General features: G+C 39.5%; 1 protein-coding gene across 1 annotated transcript in view; it reads right to left on the bottom strand.

Moving 5' to 3' along the window:
* Positions 1-4,409: 4,409 nt before the first annotated feature.
* CA8 (carbonic anhydrase 8) overlaps positions 4,410-13,369 on the bottom strand; it is a 50,237-nt gene continuing 41,277 nt past the window's right edge. Inside the window, exon 9 of the mRNA XM_066180777.1 lies at positions 4,410-6,874. The gene's annotated coding sequence lies outside the window, so the exon portion shown is untranslated. The remainder of the gene's footprint in view (positions 6,875-13,369) is intronic.

Genomic DNA, 13,369 nt, shown 5'->3' with positions numbered 1-13,369 from the left:
GAGAAACCAGTCATTTTCAAACATACAACTTTTCTCACAGAGTATCTCTTTGCCCACAGACCCCTCCTTGGACAAGGGGCATAGGTCAGAAAAAAACAGATGCCAAATTATGATACAGAGAGACATCTGCAGATACACATTTTCTTTGTTTGCCTTTCTTGCTGGGGAACAAACCCTGCCTGAAGCTCTATTGCATGCAGACATCTAGTGGTTGGATAATATAATGCAATTAACATATCTTTACAGGACACCTGTAAAAATTTTGTGCCATCATATCATCATCTGAAGGCCTGTTACCTTGGGTCCTGTCAAAAACAGATTCTTTGGTTCTGCAAAAACTTTTTCTTATTCATTACAGCCTTAGCCACAGGTATTTTCAGATGCTCTGGCCTCATGTGCTTCTAGGATTCCATTTTAAATTGTGTGGAACTGGGGTGGTCAAAATGTAAAATCAGGAAGATTCAAAATGTTGCAGCACATCGACTTAATCACAGCCTATTATTTCACACTGAGACTCATGCACTTGGTAATCATTAGAGGCTTCCCTGTCAAGAGCACACAGCTCTCAGACTCTTCTGGTGTTTTTTTATGTTGTTTGTTTTTCATTTTTCTCTTGAGTAAACAACTCCTTATCTATATGAACTGCTACATATTTCTAAGCCATGAATAAATCTTTTGGCTAACTTTGGTTTGCAATTTTTTTTTCTTTTTGCTTGGCCACACACATGATTACCCAGTTATAAAGACCAAGTCATTGTCAACTTATGATCCAAGATAATGAAATTTATGGACCTATAGTGCACCAAAAAGCAAAACCTCGGTATCTTCACAACACGAGATGAAATACACATTTTCTAGAACTGCTTTATACCTGCTATTTTAAATATTGCTGACATGGTGTATCATATTCAGCTGTATGTGTTCACTGACTTATCATAGCTTTCATCTGTTTCACGCTCACCACTGTCAGATGTTTACATGGGAGGCACTTCCGAAAGCACTGTTTGTAGTGTATCTTTATACTAAAGCCTAAGGGAGGAAAAGAGATTATGTCTTTGTAAGATCATGTTGTTTTTGTCTCCATCTCAGACACAAACATCACCTTTAATAATAAGCACTGGAGTTGCTTATGTGCTTAAAGCACCGGCTTTCTCAAGCGCTTTACTTTATAAAAAGAGAGTTTGTGTTTTGACTTTATTTCTTTACCATCTTCGATCTCAGGACATGTAGTGGGGATGGGAAGGTAAACCCAACACAGGGAATATGATGAACAGCCAGGGTTTTGGATAAGGTTTGCTGTCCAAGGACAAGAAGCCAATTCCCTGTCACTGGTGGGAAAGGTGCAGGAGAGGAGCAGTCCCAGGGAATAAGGCTGGCTGGATGTGGTTTCTGATCACTGATTTGGGAGTAGACTGTCAGTTAGTCAGCTGGTATTACACAACCCACAATGGATCACTTCCAACACAAGCAAGTTGAGATGGAAATAGAAAAGGAGTATTTCCAACCAAATCCCTGCTAGTGAAAAGGACACTTAAGGAAGTTTCTTTATATATTTTTTGCCTTGTTATCCTTATGTTTTCTTTTTCTTTGTTATTCAAGGCTTAAACAGCTCATTGTGTACTTTATAGGGCAAGTTCTTTCCAAGTTTATCTAGTATTTCCCTTCTTTTACCCCATCTTCAGTTGCTTCTCTGATATGTGGGGGAGGGGAGGGCCTCTGGATCAAGATGAGGTCAGACCCTGGGGAAGACCAAGCAGAAGTAAAAAGCTGCCACTGTCTCTGTAAACAGCATGGGAAGAGCACTGGTGAGAAGCATTTGAAGATACTGGATGGAAGAGTCACAAAAAATTACCCAGCACTGAAAAGCAAACCTTGCATTAGAAGTACTTATCCCAGCAAATCAGGGAGAAGACTTAAGAGGTGATCTGACTACTGAGTCAATGCTGGGTTTTTAATTTGCAAATAAGGCTAAGTTAAGGTATAACAAGTTCTCCTGGACAAGGAGAAGAATGAAGAGTCCATATGGAGTCCATATGAAGAATCTCTCTCTGATATGGCTTATTGCTGTGTCTTTTTCTTATACCTGGCATCATACAGATAATCTGTGATCAGAGAGGAATCCTTACGTGATAGAGGGGAGAAGGCATATGCAAAGTGATTGTAAAGATAAGTTCTTCAGTACATCTGAAGCATTAAAATGAGTACTGCAAGAGAAAGGCTCATGAGAAAGTGATTAATGTCTTCAAAGCAAGTCTCGAACAGCATTCAACATAGAAGACCTGGGACTGTAAAATGAATAATGGGGGGAAAGGAAAAGCAACAGGACTCCAACACAAATTCATTAAGCAAAGGGACAAACCAAATCATACAAATAGCAACAGGGCTGGTGAGCTGATGCTAGGCATATAGTCTTCATACTGAGATATATTGTTTAATTAGAAGTTCTACAATTCATTTTAAATTGTTTTTGTTTTTAAAATAGCTTTTTTTTTTAAATGGGAAGCATTCTAAAGAGATAACTACACACACATAGGTGTACTTACAATGGTAGCTACAGTTTCATAAATAAATGTGCACATGAACACTTCCAAACGCATCCTGCATGGCCCAGCCTCAGGAGGTGTAGTGGGTGGTTGTCCAGCTACCTGACATTTCAGCAGGCAGCACTGATGTATAAAGCAAGAACACATCTCAAAGCAAACTCCATGGCTGATGATGCCACTGTCAAAGAAAAAGCAGGAGAAAATCTGTGCTCCTTCCACAGTTCTCAGCCCCTAGAGGGTCTTCCCCTTTTTCTCTACAGCCATCATTCCCCCTTAGACTCCCCCCATTTCTACAGGAAAGGAGGTTTCCCTTCATTCTCACTGGAGTGGATGTGACATGCAAGGAATAGTTTGCCCAAGGCCATTACTTCACCAGTGCTGTGCCCACCAGTCAAACTCAATGAAGGTGAGTCTGTGCTTGTGGCAGCTGCATCCTTGCAGGGTCTGGAAAATGGTGACTGGTGTGACTTCTTGTGAAGCTGCATGTGCACGGATGTCCTCTCCTTCTTCATTCTGCAGTCTCAGCAAAATTCAGCGGAAATTTCTCAGTATTTTTTTTTTCTTTATGTTGCTCTGCTGTTAAGCACTTTTATCTCCTCAGCAACAGGAGTCTTCCTCTGAGAGTCAGGAACACAAATGAGTCAACCATTAGGATGCAGACCAGGATGCTGGGCAGAGACCACTCTTATTTCCTCTCAGACTCATGTCCTACCTCACATCTGTTCCCATACACAGCAACTACCCCACCCTTGCAAGTATAATGTCTGGGATCAAGCCTTTCCTTTAACCCACACAGATTTATTCCTGTTTACCTCCCAGGTATATTTTGGGATCAGGCCTAGAATTTATAATTGGTCCACCTACCTAGGACTTAATTTTTACACAAAGGAGAGGTGGGAGCGAGGGTAAAAGGGAGCTTTAGAGAGGCACAGTGCTTTCTAAGAAGCTCCTCTGATTTGGATAAGTGGGAGTCCAGGATCACAGCCCAACGTCCAAAGCATCATACCATGGTTTGAAGTCAAACTAAGAGTTTAAAGGCTCTAAATTTTTCTGAGAGCTCCAGAAAACTACAGAAACTGAAGAACACATCACCTGCAGAGGGATGATCACTCTCAGCAGGAATCTGTCCCAATTCACCTTTTTTTCTCTCAAGAGCCAGATTTCTTCCTATTCCCAGTACCTTCCCACAGTTTATCAGAAGCCTGTGGAGCCAGCTTTTGCCTGATGAAGCAAAAAGTTGCTTTTAAGTATTATGTCATTGATTTCATGACCAACATGTATGCAAGTGAATGATCTTGAAGGTCTCTTCCAACCTAGTGATTCTATGATTCCGGGATTCTGTTAACTGCTTAACATCTCTCGGAAACTTATAATTCACATTTCTAGTAAATCTCTAAAATTATGTGAAGCATTATGCCCATTAACATTTACCTTTAAAAATACTTCTAGAGAGCAAACTTATTCAAAATTTTAGTAGCTGTAGGCTTGAAGAGGAAATTATTAATTTATGGCCTTATACTACCCTCAAAAGCCCCTTATCAGTTTTTATGATTACTTAAAAATATTAATACCAAGGCAGGCATGTGGAACTCCAACTGGAGAGCAGCAGAGCCTTGCCACACTCAATAAAACCTCTCATGGGTGCAGTGTAACTGAAGTAATACACCGAGACCCCTTCCTGAAAATTCCTCCCTGTGGATTCCTACCAAAACCAGAAAGAGTGATTGAACTTTTCCCAACACACAACGAACAAGGGTTGACCAATCTGTAATTAGAATGGGTGTGTTTTGTGAATGATTTTGTTGTTATAATCAGATCCAATTCTTAAGACACAAAACTGCTATAAGTAATTTTACCAATGGGTTTTATTTTTCTTTCAAAGCCAAGCCTAGGGAAAACAAAGTCTGACAAGTGTTGAGGCAAATTTACTAACTTCAATTCCTCAGTAGTAGTATTTATATGACTAGAATTTTACTGCACAAGGCAATGCTTGAAAGAACAGCAAACACAGGAAGGGAGCACAGGAAAGGGAAATAATGGACTTTTTGGTGGAGACATTACATCATTTGCTTTGCAATGTATTTGTATTTTACAGCCACAAGAATATCAGCCAGCTCCAAGATAAGGAACATATTTATTCAGAGAATAAATCTAGTTCAGATTTCATCATAATGTCAATATTTGCCGTATTACTACTACAGTTCCTGTCAGTTAATACTCAGTAGTTAATAATATGTTGTATGCAAAGGAAGAAGATCTGAATGAGCTGTGCATGCAACCTGACAATTGTCTAGTTTGGAACCAGACACTCCACTTTTGGAGGGTTCATTCATTGCTGGGTGCAAGGAGACAAGAACAGACCTACACCTGGCAGAAAACAGTTGACTTACACCTCACAGAGTTGGGTTTTTTTTATTATTTTCCCAAGATTTTAGTACGAAACTTGACAACTAAGACAAATTATCAGGCTCCTGTCAAAAACTACAGACAGTCCAGCCAGGCCATTGCAGCAGAGACTTCTCCTGCCCTGTGGTATGATGCCAGTGGGAAGCCAGGGTCTGGTAATCAGGTGTTGGGGTTGGGCTCTGGCTGCAGCTGCCTGGGGAGTAACTGCTGAAGGAAGAGGGGCAGCAGCCAGTGAAGCTGCTACACACACATTACAGACACTGCAGGTGGAAATTGCGGCTTTGGCCAGCACTGAAATCTTGAACCCATTGTATAGATAATGAGATTGTACTTAATTAAATGTGGGCAGGAGATGGAGATAACCCTAAGAAATATAAGTTTCTCTAAGCCCAAGGAACAACATGCTGATTGTTACTCTGCTAAACCCAAATGAACAGATGACCTCATGGTGGGCTGCTTGCTTTGCATTTTCTGTGCATTTATTGCAATGTACGCTCTACCAAGGCTTATCTCCAAAAGAACCACGTGTTTCTGCAGTACACCCAGCTGCAGACACATCAAATGATCAGCAATATCTGGTCCCTCCAGTTCACATGCACTGTGTGGGTTTCTCCTGGTGTTTCTGCTGCCCCTAATATACACACAAATTACTCAGAGAGCTCGTAACTCGTTATTCAGCGGTAGCTCCCCCCATAACCCTTGACAAGGTGGATTAAGGATGCCTTCTGACTCTGCATTTACTATTGCCTGGGAATGACTTTGTGATTGATGATAGATCTGCTCCGAGGGAGTGGCCTCTCCTTTGTGAGCTCTCAGTTTACATCTTCATTGTGCCTCAGGCTGGAAGCTGCCATCTGCGCCTCTGGGGTTCTTCCACTGACACAAATCTCTTACATGTCCCTCCTGCTAGGACAGGGGACCTCACTAATAGCTACAGTGATCAAAGCTATTGCTTCCCACATTAAAGACTGTCCTTCAGGTCTTGGTGTTTCTCAGGAAGTAGAAGCTATGAGGTTGACTAGCTGGTTCAGACTACCCTTGCCTTATCTTCTCTGTCAGGTAAGTCATGTGTGGCCCAGTATGGCAATCCCCATGCTGTGCAGCGAGCTCAGGACATGTAGAATAAGTCCCCAGGCCACCATCCTCAGCAATGTACAGAACAAATAGAACTGTCATAATTCACAGGAGAACAAAGACTGAACATTTTCTGCCTCAACTGAACACTTTATCGCAAAGTTCCATGGGTCACCAAGTAGAAAATAATACAGACAATTCTGTTTATTGTTATATTGGTTCATTTTACTTAGTTCCAGACTGTCCTTTTTTTCAGTAAGGTTCCTAGTAATGCAAATGTCATTCAGCTTTATTCAGATAAACCATGTCAAGTGCATATGTTTAGCAGAGAAGTGCTCCTTTCTGCCAAAAAAATTAATTCTGAATTTATACAATACTCTTTGCGAACAAACAATGTTTTTATTACCTTCGCAGAATGCATCTCCCCTCTACAGAAAATATGGCTACTGGCAGCACAAGAGATGATATGGAACAAAAGTAAATCTAACATTCAAAACAATAATGAGTGTTTCTACATATTAGCATTCATACCAAGCTTAAAATCAGTACTATTTGGATCACAGACGACTACTGAATGCTATGGCAAAATAGCTACAAAAGCAATGATATCAACAATTTAAAAATAGTTAACAGTGTGAATTGGAAGATTTAATACGCTTTCTTCTTTTAATGTACAGCCCATTCCCAGAATTTCACTGGACCATGTGGACAGACCAACTGTCACAGCTGTCTATCAAGGCTGAATTAGATGAAAACAAACAATACAGGCTTTGTGGTTCAACTGAAGCAGCAGTCTCAAAAGTTTCCATTTCTCATCTGCGGGCACTGTGGGAGCATTGTCTTCCCCCTCTCTGAAAAGAGAATGGAACAATTATGTTACTGAAATTCCTCCGCAGTGGGTCTGAAAGACTGTTTATGTCGAGCCAGGGAGACAGGGGAAACTAAAAGCTAGGATTTCATGACAGCAGGTGGGAGCAGTTTCAGGGTATATACTTCAGCGACATAATGGTACTGATTCTTCTCTTTTAGGGTAAAGCCAGTGCTGCAAGATTTACTAGCAACGGAGGAAATGGCAGTAAAAATGCAAAGTTTAAATGCAGTGGTAAAATTATTAATTTGAAACAAAGTTTTACAATTGGCTTTCTGAATCAGCCTGGTAATTGATTCTAACCTGGTGCTCATGGTAGTAAACTAGAAAAAAAGTATACTGGTCACAGAGAACTTCTTTTACCATTTACTATTTTAGGGGCCTTACTAGTGAAGTGCTGAGTACCAGCTCTCATGGGAGTCAGGTAGGCTCAAGGGATAGAAAGCAATCACCCAATTTATCCTAATAGTAATATTCTTATTCATTAGCAGCATTAATCATTACTTGATTTCATACAAGCACATACTCATGTGCTTTCGCATAACTTTAAGAATCCAGGTGCTCAGGTTGCCCCAGCGCTCTCAGTACAGAAGCAGTGAGTATGACAGTGTCTGACGGCTTCATTCTGTCATGCTAATAATTTCTTTTTTTCCCCCTGAGGTTATTATAGTGCTAACAATAGCTCAGTGTGCACACACAAACAATCTGAAAGTGCTTGTGTGCAAATGGTCACCTGGGGCTACAAGTGCTTGCCAGAAGAGTCAACACATTCCAGAGAATTCCTGCTCTGGTCCTGACAGGGGAAGGGAGTGCAGAGTTTGTCAGTTATCAGAAGTGCTGCTAAGAAGTCAGTGCCTACCCACAAGACAATCCCACAAGCTGTGATTTCCACATACACTCTGGTTTTAACTCAATAACCCCCAAAAGCCACCTTGTCTGGCAGCAGCACCATTTGTTGGTCCACTTGAAGAACTTTCTACCAGCTGCCTCCAAAGGCAGGCTAGAAACAGCAGGTCTTACACTCCATGTAACAGCACAGACGATTCCCAGCTCTTCCTGGGGCTTGGTATAAAGGTGTAACAAAAAAACCCCAAAACAACAACCAAGTAATAATAACAAGTTATTCTCCATCTCTGGAAAAACTCTTGGCATGTTTTTCAATGGGCTACTGACACAAGGATGGAGGGACCTATCGCCCCACTCCCTGAAGTGAACAGAAAATTTCCATTTTCATGGCCAGAAGGTACTGGATCAGTGAATAAGACTGAGCAATCCGAGTGAGAAAGTGCAAAAGAAGCCAAAACCTTTGTGTTTTTAAGGTTCTATTTAGGTAAACTAATGCTGTGACACAGTGACACTTCCTCAATCTCAATTAGAGCTAAACTAATTAAGAAAATTGTTTTACACACTGCAGTGAGTAGTACCTCTCTTCTTTCTTGGATAATCCCTAGTGTGATGTAAGGGTGATTGAGTATCTAATTACTCTTTAATTGAATGCACATTTTGTACATTTTTAGCTAGTTCAAGCTTAATGCTTTTAGTCCAAAAGTCAAAGTCAGTGAAATTAAGTTGAACTGGGATTTGGTACCTACTGTATTAATGGATTACTTTTTGAAAGGAGCCTAATTATGAGCCAGTCTGAAGAGTTCAGCTGTGTTTGTTACAGAAATACTTAATGCATTGTCTGACAAAAGACTGATTGTATATATTGGTAGTGTTGTTATCCACGTTTACTCTTGTTTATTCTTGTTTAACAATAACTTTCCTAATTTCAGGTGAAATCCTTTACAGATAAAATAACTATTTCCAAAGAAAACTTTCCAGGATCGGTGCCATAAAGTGTAAATACCTGCAAAATCTGAGAGTTCTTCACAATACCCACAGTTCGAAAAAAAAATTATTAACAAGGTTAATCAACCTCAGAATGTAAAAACATCATTATTTTTCCAAGAATATTTATATCTAATTCTTTCATATAAAAATTTTATTCACCTATATTCTCCACAGACCAAATTTTCTTGTACAAAACTGGGACAAATGGAACAATATAAATTTTATCTCAGAAACCAGGAGCAGAAGCAGAAGCAAAGACAAGGAGCAAAGCCGCTATATTTTTTAGAACCTAAGGTCCCAATGTCCCTATAGCAATAGAGAGAACATATTTAAAAGAGAAGATAAGAGAAAACTTCAGTGAAGAGGATTGTTTTTCAAAGTCTTCCAAAAGTGTTGAGAAAGTGCAAATAAAGAGACTATGGAGAAAATAAATAGGATGGCCACGATAATATGTCTTTCCATCTGATAGGGAGGAAGTAAGATGTCCCACTGCAGCAGCTTTAGGTCAAGTTCAATACACAAGATCAAAACCTTTATTCTGCTGCTTTAAAGTAGTCAATCTCCTTTCTGGAGAGCTTTTCCACCTCTTTTTTCTTACCATAATCCTTACCCCCAATGTCTCACATAATGTCCTATCTTTCTCTTTATAGAAGGATCTTGCCTTCTCCTCCTTAACACTTGTGAAAAATCAAAAAGTTTAAAAGAGTTTTTTAAAAAAGCAAAAGACATGGGTGGTAAAACCAGTATAATACTAACAAAACATTATCTTTCTCCTACACCTTCCTAAAAACAGCACCTGAAAGTACAGCCAGGTGTGGATTCAGAGTGTCTCAGAAAAGAGAACAGAGTACCTTATCAAACCTTACCTTTCTTGAAACACTTTGCATTCCTTCCATGAAAAGGTTACAATTTACTGAATCAACATCAAGTTCTGTGGGCATTTAGCTACATCTAGCTAACTAAAATATACCTTTGTTTGTCTTGAGCTGTGGGGACACATAAATGTTTTTAAAAAAGGTTTTGTTGGGTAGCACTGCTCTGTCATAAACTCTGGTGTTATCCATAGAACATTGCTAACAATAGTTAGTGCTGACATTCTGTTTCTTGAGTGGCAAGTATCAGTTGCAAAAATATTTTCAGTAATCCAAATAACTTGGTAGTTTTCATTTGCTATTTCTTTACAAAACATGTCTGCTTAGCAAGAGTTTGTGTATTTTTCATTACATTCTCTTTATCCATATGAAATAATCAGGATTAAAAATTCCAATAATAGTAAGGATCTGGGCCTACCTGGATCTTCAGTTTCAATGGAGTAATAATGTTCTGCTTAAATCTGTGTGATTTCATCCAGGTAAAACAGAGTGCACCTCCAGTGCCTAACTTGAATAACATTAGTGAAGGAGGAAAGCATATTGCAGGCTCTCTTCTCTATATTGTACAGACATATGTACCTATATGTCATTCTAGTATCTTTGAGAGCCTATTATATTATATGTTATATGCACTACTCGCTTTTTCTAGAAATGGGTGTAGCTTTGCCAGTGATTTAAGCTTCCCACTATTCTGACTCACCACTAATTTGCAGCATTTTCCCCATATGTGAAAATACCATGGCAGAGTTTCAGTGAGTGTTCAGACTATAACTCGGGTGTTGTGATTACTAATAAACACACTAATAATGTTTTGTATGACAGGCACTCTGGGCTCCTGGCTACATTATCAGCTCCCAAGCAGCAGTCTACAAACCATACATGATTTATGGTCAGCTGCTGAGAATTATACTCTCAAAACTCTTTTTATGAAAAGCTGATGATAACAGTGAATTATGAATAGGAAAGACTGTGTGATGTCGGTAGAAACTCACAGGTCACAAAATTTAGGAGCACTTGTCAGCATGAAGTATCTTATTTGAAGCATAAGCAGTGATCCGATTTCTAGACTACCTTATGACTTTTTTAGCTTTGAAAAGGAAACACAGTAATCTTTCCTTGTCCTTTACATGCTAAGGGATTTTGACCATTTGCCATTTCTCCACAACTCGCGTATTTCTAACAAGAGCTCAGTAAGGAATTGAACATGGACAATTCCAATATGATACTAACTCTGAAAACTCAAAAGAGTTTTCTTTTTCGTTTAGGCTTGATCACCTGCTACACTGATAGACTGGCCTGGACACATAAATACGTACCATATCAAGGACCAGTCTGTGACTCTTGGCTGCCTCTGACTACCAGGTCCCTACATTCTGGCCCCCCACATCAGAGATATGTCACATAAGCAGCAAAAGTGTTTTCCTAGTCAGTAATTTGAATCATCAGCAGTGGGAAAAAAATTTATGCTGATACTACAGGATTCACTTGCAATCTCAGTGCACACCCTATTCCCAGCTATTACAATGAAGTAGTGGAAAACAACTTTAAAAGGCACCTTTTTTCAGCCATTCCTGGAGCTTTTGGTTGCCTGAAGGCTCCAAAAGTTTTGTTTTGTTTCCAGTAGGCCTCTGATTATGGTGTGTGGCCCTCTGTCCTACGGTCATGCACCCAAATGTAAGCACATACTCAAGAGCTATGAAGTGGCACCAGAGGGTTGGGCACTGGACGTAAGACCCTAAATACAGAAGAACAATAGTCATTTTTGATGATAACATGAAGTTCAGTTTCTTTAAAAGACTGAAACTTAACAATTAAACCAATCACATTTTAAGCACAAACACCAAATTCACGGAGACAAACAATGACCAATAAAAATATCACTCACTTAGAAGCAGCATGAATACTTATATTTCAACAAATCTAGGAAACCAGTGTTTGCATTTCTAAAGAACTAGTGTTGATAATCTTTGTGTCGGGTTGATTTGGGGTTTTTCAAACAGGAAAATGATAAGAACAGTTTTGGTAGCCTAATGATGCATGCCTGCTGACAGCTCATTCCAGCTCTGAACTTACACAACAGGAAAGGATAAAATCCTCAAGTGTTAGAACTTCTGCAGAGCAACTTGTTCGTGAACTTCACAAACTGAAAATGCTACAAGTAAACTAAGAGTGAAGACAAATGGATTGCTAATGTAAATGTCCATTAAAATATAAATTTCACTGAGATCTGTTTAAACATAGAAATACAGTCCACAGCATTGCATCACCCTTCCCATTTCTCGAAGGCAAGGTGCACCTCCACGGCTCACTCTGGATTTGAATGTTCTTTCATATTCTACAATCTGCTATCATACAATTCACAATTCCATAAAGAGGAGAGTGCATCACCACCTGTTTAGTACTAGTTCATTCCCACTGGCAACCCCAGATCCTCTGTTCAATATCCTGGAGAAAGGGTAACATAGTTTTGCTGCCACAAAAGCTGCTTAGCAGCTTCAAAAGCAAGGAATTTGCACTATCCATTCACAAAATGCACCAGATACATTGCTGTGAAACTAATGTTGTGTCAGTTTCTTCTTGCCCGCTCAGACTTCTCAGTATCATGCAGAGAGTCTCTGCAGCATCAGAAATGCAGTCTCTGCTCCTCCCACCCTGAATTACACCTTCCTGTTCCCCAGGCCTCACAAAACCTTGCTATTTTAATGATGTCATTTAAATTTTTTGTCTAATCTTTAATTTATAACTAGAAAAGTAGTGTCCTGGGTTGAAGTATATTCTATCACCATCTTCATGAACTGTTGAAACCAGGTGAGGCAGTGCTCCCTGCCTCCTCCACTCTGGCTTATCTTCTGTTAATGGGCCCATCAGCACCTTTGCTACACAGCTCACAGATAACCCCCTCCTGGACTACCTCCCATTAATGGGCCCATCGGGCCTTATCACATGACTCACCATCCCATTGTGAGATACTCTGCCCAGAGGGAGGAACCAAGCATTCCAGCCTGGATATAAGCTGAGACTCTGAACACCAGAGGGGCGCTTACCCACTAGATTCCCAGAGGACCCGAGCTACCAGACCTTTCTACAGGATCACTGCTTCAGGAAGACCACCTCATCTGGACTGCTTCCATCACTACGCTCAGGTTGTATTCTGACTCTGTCAGTGGTCTTTTGTATTATTGCATCTATTCTAGTTTACTTTCTTTCTTTTTTTTTTTTTTTCTATTAAATTATATCTCTGACTTGGAGCCTCTCATTTGTTTTGCCTTCAAACTACTACAAGTAGTAATTATATTAAGCATGTTTTTAATCTGAATTATTTCTGCTATCATAATTTACTGGACATTGGACAAACTTGCAGCTACTTGCAGTTGAAGGTCGACCACAGATGTATGTGTATGTACGAGTGTGTATATGCACTTGTGTATATACAAGTTGATGCTTTCTCAGGAATTTCTAAATCAGTCACAAATGAAAAAATATTCAGGAGAACTTGAGTAATGTATCTATTTAGATGGAGTAGATGGTATAAGACATCATCACATTTGGAGGATAATTATTAATGAATACAAAATAAATTGTGCCTGAGATGGTGAGTTTTGAGACAACATACTGGAGATCAAATTCTTTCGTTTATTAATTATACTCAGAGGAAAGCAAATTAAAGTTTTTCACTTTAAAAAGAAAACATTCTTTTAGCAAATTGTTTTTTAGAACAAGCTCTTCCTGTCTTCTATTAAAAGGGTCTCATGGATTTAAATTACTTCTATAAC

Source organism: Chamaea fasciata, unplaced genomic scaffold (genome assembly GCF_029207755.1).
Source record: "Chamaea fasciata isolate MVZ Bird 193981 ecotype frontalis unplaced genomic scaffold, bChaFas1.0.hap1 SCAF_1, whole genome shotgun sequence".
NCBI lineage: Eukaryota > Metazoa > Chordata > Aves > Passeriformes > Sylviidae > Chamaea > Chamaea fasciata.
Note: the sequence above shows the minus strand (reverse complement) of the source record. Positions and strands in the feature narration are given on the sequence as shown.